This window comes from Rhincodon typus, chromosome 8, assembly GCF_021869965.1.
Source record: "Rhincodon typus isolate 14 chromosome 8, sRhiTyp1.1, whole genome shotgun sequence".
Taxonomy (NCBI): domain Eukaryota; kingdom Metazoa; phylum Chordata; class Chondrichthyes; order Orectolobiformes; family Rhincodontidae; genus Rhincodon; species Rhincodon typus.
In genome coordinates, this window is record NC_063339.1 from 36209549 (window position 1) to 36214660 (window position 5112).

Below are 5112 nucleotides of genomic sequence, written 5' to 3' on the forward strand. Positions count from 1 at the left end.
AACTGAGAGAAATCCTACATAATCCAACACACAGTAAGTTTCAGAAACTTTCTTATTACTTGGACTTCAGTATATAGCTTTTTTGAAGTTCAGATTTTATGGGACCAGTATAAGCTAAATTGGAACATCTCAGGACAGTTGTTAAGGAGATAGTAAGAACTGCAGATGCTGGAGTCAGAGATAACACAGTGTGGAGCTGGAGAAACACAGCAGGTCAGGCAGCATCAGAGCAGCAGGAAAGTTGTGTTTCGGATCAGGACTGAGGAGGGGGAAGAGAGCTCAGAAATAAATGAGGGGGTTGGGACTGGGGGCAGGTGGGTGGGATTGTGATAGGTGGATGCAGGTAAGGGCTTATGGAGATTGGTCAGTGGAAAGGGTGGGGTGGATAGGTGAGAAGGGACTGGTTGTGTCAGGTCAAGGAGGTGGGGATGAGAGGGAAGGTTGGACACGGAATGAGGCCGGTGGGGCGCAGATTTTGAAGCTTGTGAATTCTACGTTGAGGCCATTAGGCTGTAAGCTCCCGAGGCAGAATATAAGGTGTTGTTCCTCCAATTTTCGTGTGGCCTTATTGTGTCATTGGTGGAGGCCCAAGATGGACATGTCATGAAGAGAATGGGAAGGGAAGTTGAAATGGCTGGCAACAGGAAGGCGGTGTTGATTGGAGCTAACATAGCGCAGATGCTCTGTGAATCTGTCACCGACTCTGTGCTTGGTCTCTCTGACATAGAGGAGACCACATCGAGAGCAACGGATGCAGTAGACCAGGTTAGAAGACTTACAGGTGAATCCCTGTCAGATATGGAAGGATTGTTTGGTGCCTTGGATGGAGGTGAGAGGGGAGGTGTAGGGGCAAGTGTAGCACTTCCTGTGGTTGCAGGGAAAGGTAGCAGGAGTGGTGGGGTTGGCGGGGAGTGTGGAACGGACAAGGGAGTCACAGAGTGAGCAGTCCCTATGAAATGCAGATAGAGGTGGGGAGGGAAATATCTCTTTGGTAGTGGCGTTGGATTACTGGTGCCGAAAGTGGCAGAGGATGGTGCGTTGGATTCGGAGGTTGTGAGGACCAGGGGGACTCTATCCTTGTTGTTGTTGGAGGGTGAGAGGGGATGTGAGGGCAGAAGTGCGGGAAATGCAGGAGATGTGGTTGATGGCATTATGAATCACAGGAAAGGGGAAGTTACAGTCCTTGAAGAAGGAGGACATCTGGGATATCCGGGTGTGGAACGCTTCATCCCAGAAGCAGATGTGGCAGAGGTGGAAGAATTGGGAGTATGGGATCACATTTTTGCAAGATGGTGGGTGAGAGAAGGTGTTGTCAAGGTAGCTATGGGAGTCGATGGATTTGAAATAGATGTCAGTGCTGAGTCGGTTACCGGAGATGAAGACGGAGATCTCTGGGAAGGGGCAGGAGGTCTCAGAGATGGTCCAGGTGAATTTGAGGTCAGGGTGAAAGGTGTTGGTGAAGTGGATGAAGTCTTCAAGCTCCTCATGGGAGCATGTGGCAACACCGATACAGTCATCGATGTAGCGGAGGAAGAGGTGAAGGATAGGGCCAGTATAGCAGCGGAAGAGGGGTTGTTCCACATATCCTACAAAGAGGCAGACATAGCTCGGACCCATGTGGGCACCAATAGTCACCCCTTTAGTTTATAGGTAGTGAAAAAAGTTAAAAGGAAAGGTTGTTGTGGGTGAGGATAAGTTCCGTCAGGCGGATGAGGGTGTTGGTGGAGGGGGACTGGTTGGGCCTGCGGGAGAGGAAGAAGCGGAGGGCTTTTAGACCATCTGCATGGGGGAATACAGGTGTTACAGGGACTGGATGTCTATAGTGAAGATGAGGTATTGGGGGCCAGGGAATGGGAAGTCTTGGAGAAGGCGGAGGGTGTGGGTAGTGTCCCAAACGTAGGTGGGGAGTTCCTGGACTGGGGGGATAAAATGGCGTCAAGGTAAGCAGAAATGAGTTCAGCGATGCAGGAGCAGGCAGAGACAATGGGTTGGCCGGGCCAGTCAGGTTTGTGGATTTTGAGAAGGAGATAGAAACAGGCAGTAAGGGGTTGGGGAACGATCAGGTTGGAGGCTGTGGACAGGAGATCTTCCGAAGTGATGAGGTTGTTGATGGGCTGTGAGATGATGGTTTGGTGATCAGGGTGAGGGCACAATCAAGGGGCTGGTAGGAGGAGGTGTCAGAGAGTTGGCGTCTGGCCTCAGCAATGTAGAGGTCAGTGCGCCATACTACCACTGCTCCCCCCCGCCTTATCAGCAGATTTAATGGTGAGGTTGGAGTTGGAGCGGAGGGAGTGGAGGGCTGCATGTTCTGTGGGGGAGAGGTTGGAGTGAGTGAGAGGGGTAGAGAGATTCAGGCGATTGATGTCACAAAGGCAGTTGGAGATGAAGAGGTCGAGGGAGGGCAGGAAGCCGATGGATGGTGCCCAGGGGGTTGAGGTATCATCGTCTAAAATTGTCTCAATGCAAAATGAAACCATAGATATAAACATTATGTCATCATAGAATCATTGAATTTTACAGTAGAAAAAGAGTCTAGTCAGCTTTTTGTGTCTGTATCAGCTCCTGAAAAACATACCCAGCTAGTCCCATTCTCCATAGCCCTCTAAATCATCACTTTCAAATATATATCCAGCTCTCTTTTGAAATCTCCAATGGAATCCACTTCCACCACTCTTCCAGGCAGTGCTCTCCAAAACCTTACAACTCTCTGAGTAAAGAAATTTCTCATCATCTCACGCCTTGCTCACAATCTTGAAATTGTGACCCCTAGTTACTGACATACTAACTAGTGACAGCAGAATATCCTTATTTTGCATGCTAAAATTATTCAAAATTTTGACCTCAATAAGTTCTTTAATCTTTCCTTCTATCTAAGATCATTTATTCTTAGAATCATTCTAGTAAATTTTGTTTGAACTCTCTCCAGGGATTAAAACTACTACCTTAAATAAGGTTCCCAGAACTGAACACAATGCTTCAAATGCGGTCTGGCCAATGATTTGTAGAGGGGTAACATCACTTCCTTGTTTTTATACTCTATGCCACTATTTATAAACCCAAGGATCTCATAAGACTTCTTAACAACTGTTTCAATTTGCCTGACCACCTTCAGAGAATTTTGCGCTTGAACCCCAAGGTCCCTCTGTTTCTGTACTCCCCTCGAAGTTGTACCATTGAGCCTATATTGTCATTCTGTGTTTCTTCTACCATAATGCACAGATTTTTCTGCTTTGAAATTCATCTGCCAGGTGTCTGCTCAATTGGTGAACTTATCAATATCTGTCTGAAGTCATTCAGTGTCACCCTCATAACTTACTATTCTCCCTAACTTAGTACCATCTGCAAGTTTAGAGATATTGCCCTCAACATTCATCTCCAAATTGTTTATATAAATCAGAAAAAGTAAGGGCCCCAACATTGATCGCTGGGGAACATTATGTTCAACTCATCTCCAATCTGAGAAATGCCGATCTATACCTACCCTCTGTTTCCTCTCGTTTGGATAACTTCTAATCCACACTGCCAAGGACTCGTTAATGCCAAACATTTCTAACTTGCTAAACTACCTGTCATGTGGCAACATATCAAATGCTTTCTCAAAGTCAAAGTATACAACATCTACTGCACTACCCTCATCCATTGCAGTTATCACCTCATCATGAACTCAACTAAATTTGTCAGGCATGACTTGCCCTTGACAAAGCTATGTGATTTATCTTGTTTTTCTCCAAGTGTATATTTACCTTTTCCTGTAATCTGGCCTCCATTAGTTTTCCCGCTATTGATGTCGAGCTGACATGTTTGTAGTTTCCTGGTTTATCCTTTGCCCCTTTCTTAAATAATGGCATCACATTTGTAGTCATCACATGCTAATGATAAGAAGAATATCATCCAGTCTATTCATATAAAAGCAAACAAAGATTCTATTTGTTCATGTTCTTAGGTATAGTCATTGCAGTAAATATTCTAGTAATTAATTATAACTATTTACAACTATTGTGGTAAAGGTGTCCAATATATTTAGGCATTTGATTATTAAAGTAAAGGTAAAATTGATGCATGGTTGCAACTTTGAGAAGGTAATTTTTGTTATAAAGAGTTCAGAAAGACATTTGAAACAGTGTCCTAAAGATATAATTACCAAGAAAACATACAACTTATGTTCCTAGCAGGATATCTGTGTTGTAAGAACTATTTACAAAGTTGAACATTTTACGACAAACAAAGGAAACAAACTAAGGGCCACCAACAGTTTGAATTCAGTTCAGAATCAGATTTCAGTTCAGAGGAACCAGGCTTTCAGTTATTAAGAACTGTTTTACCCCAGTAGAAGTGTAGTTTAACTTTACGAACTCTTCAAGCTATGAGAATTTGAGAAGACGTTTACAAGCTGTCACAACTGAAAAGAGGCTTAGGCCATCAGAACTGAAGTGAAACTTCAATAACACTACAACTGAAAAGAAATCCAAGTCTTCAGAACCAGAAAGATACTCCTAGGCCATAGAAACTGGAAAGACTTAGTAAAACATGAAGAGTCAAAATTGGAGTGATTGTTCACTGAGATTTAGTATCTGTAAAGGAAAATGTTGAAGCTTTGTTTTGTTGTTCATGTTAAGATCTTTTTAAACTGTCATATAAAATATATTTGATAGTTTTGGTTCAATAGTTATTTGATTATACAAAAGTTGAGCATTGCTGAAAAAATACATATTTTATTGAAACTTTTTGTCTTGCACTCATCAGGACAGATTGCAAGAATACTGATGTAAATCATAGAACCATACAGTACATAAGAGATAGTAGGAACTGCAGATGCTGGAGAATCCGAGACAACAAGGTGCAGGGCTGGATGAACACAGCAGGCCAAGCAGCATCATAGGAGCAGAGAGGCTGACGTTTCGGGCCTAGACCCTTCATCAGAAAAGGGGGAGGGGAAGGGGGTTCTGAAATAAATAGGGAGAGAGTGGGAGGCGGATAGAAGATGGATAGAGGAGAGGATAGGTGGAGAGGAAACAAACAGGTCGAAGAGGCGGGGATGGGGCCAGTAAAGGTGAGTGTAGGTGGAGAATTAGGGAGGGGATTGGTCAGTCCAGGGAGGACGGACAGGTCAAG